The 2,179-nt window shown below is 40.7% G+C and overlaps 1 non-coding gene across 1 annotated transcript; it reads right to left on the bottom strand.

Moving 5' to 3' along the window:
* Window positions 1-635: 635 nt before the first annotated feature.
* On the bottom strand, window positions 636-708 carry TRNAW-CCA (transfer RNA tryptophan (anticodon CCA)). Its single transcript has one exon. It is a non-coding gene; the product is annotated as a tRNA-Trp (tRNA).
* Window positions 709-2,179: the final 1,471 nt, after the last annotated feature.

Consider the following 2,179-nt stretch of genomic DNA (forward strand, 5'->3'; position numbering starts at 1 on the left):
CTCCTCAAATTCTTACACACAGCAAGAAAGTTTCGTGACTTCTAGATGTCCTTTACTTTTCTCTCTCGGGCCAAAAACTGCATATATTCCATAAGGAAAAAGGAAATGAGCTTGGTGATTGAGAGTCCTAAGCTGAATCCTGGTTCAACAGATAGATATGTGACTGTGTGAGAAGTTGCTTAACTTCCCTTAGCCTCTTTATTTATAAAATGGAAATAAGTGTAGCATACATCTCCTAGGTTTGGGATGAAGATTAAATAAAATAAATTTATGGAAAGGACTTAATGCAGTGGCTGGTATGTAAGCAGAGTTCACTAAATGATAGCTATTAATATTTTAAAAATTTAAGTTATTGTTATTACTATTGTTATATGTACACTCTAATAAGTCCTCAGTGAAGGCTTAGCCCGTTCTACTCTTCTGTGAGTCCTGAAGCTTGCTTTCGCAGCTTCTGAACCAGTCTACTTCTTCCATACTTACATCCCAAATACCTTTTTTTTTTTCAAAATTAATTAATTTATTTATTTTGGCTAAGCTGGGTCTTAGTTGTGGCACACAGGATCTTTAGTTGTGGCATGCAGACTTCTTCGTGGCAACACGTGGACTCCTAGTTGCGGCAAGCATGCGGGATCTAGCTCCCCGACTAGGGATCGAACCTGGGCCCCCTGCTTTTGGAGAGCAGAGTCTTACCCACTGGACCACCAGGGAAGTCCCCCAAATACTTTTCTTACAACATCTATGGATTTCAGTCTCCCTGTTCTGCCTCCTGTCATGTACCTTCCACGTGGTTCTGTCTGTCTCTCAAACTCCTGAGTAGTTTTTCTCTTCATCAAAGGTTGATTTCATTTCCTAGGTCGGTTTGGAAGCCTCTTCACTCTTATTTCCTAGATTTCAAACTCAGGCCAACAAAGTTCGACTCTGAGGCGTACATGTTAGATCCTTGTATCTATTTACAGTTTTACTAATGTCTCTTTCCCATCCTTTGCCCTTTCCCAACGTCCCTCTTCTCTAGTTATGTCTTTTCTTTTTAACCCGTAATCAGTCCAGAGAGGCTGCCAGAGCCTTGCCAGCTTCTTCCATGCCATGCTTGCTAAACTGTTCTTACAATATCTTTTCCCTCCCCTTCTGTCCAGTTCTGGGTGCAATTCCGTTTTTCACTCCTAGCTGTCTTGTAAGGGGGAGGGTATTTTGAAGGTAGGTGCCTGGGAGAAGGTGAATGTCCAGTAAGTCTTTGCCTGCTAGGTGTTTCTTTGGACCAGTTAGAAGGCCACTAAATCCTGGGTATGTACTGACAAGCCCAGCTTCTTTGTTTTCTAACAGAAGCAAATGTAAGTGCTTCACCCTGCCCAGGTCTGCTGGCTTTGTTCCACATTTCTCTTCCTCAGGGACCTAAATTACTCCGATGCATTTGCAGTTCCATAAAGCTGGGTGTGATCCTTTTAACCCTGTGCTTATGAAGTGTGCTGTGAGCCTTCCCACATCCTGGAATTTATCCGTGATAATAACAACGCACTAGTCGCTTTTTTTCATTTCACATTTTCGTGATTTCCTGATGATGGCTCTTGTATTCTAGATGTGTTCCGAAGAGGACTCGAGAGCACTAATGCACACTCAATTTTTATTTAAAAAAAAAGGTAAAAGAGGGTCCTCAGAGAAACATGATGGCATTAAGAATTATGATGGCGTATAAAACTTTACCTCTAGGATGTGACATTCGTACCCTGAAATTCCCTGTTTTTTAAAAAATTTAAACCTTGCATTTTTTCTCCCTTTAATTCCTTTCTAATCAAACAAAAGCATTTAAACAGCACTTTATAATTTTCAGTGTATATTTATTCACATTCTATTGTTCATCTACAACATCTACAACATCTACAACATCTACGACATCTACAACACAGAAAACTTCACTGGAGGGAGACAAAAACAAATCATTTTTCTCCCTTCAAGGAGTTTCCTCTTTGGTTGGAAAAAGACTGAGGTAAAAAAAAAAATATTATTCTATAGTTGAGCTAAGGCTCTTTAATAGGTAATATATCTAGATCAGTGTGAGAAGGGGTGAAGAAGCTTCTGACACATCTCTCTCTTCGTTGGCTGAGCAAACAGCTCAATCCTCAGCTTTTCCACCTGTCTTCCTGGGAGTGCCAATAAGTCCCCACCCATGCCCCCAACTCTGGCC

This window comes from Kogia breviceps, chromosome 11 (genome assembly GCF_026419965.1).
Source record: "Kogia breviceps isolate mKogBre1 chromosome 11, mKogBre1 haplotype 1, whole genome shotgun sequence".
Classification (NCBI taxonomy): Eukaryota; Metazoa; Chordata; class Mammalia; order Artiodactyla; family Physeteridae; genus Kogia; species Kogia breviceps.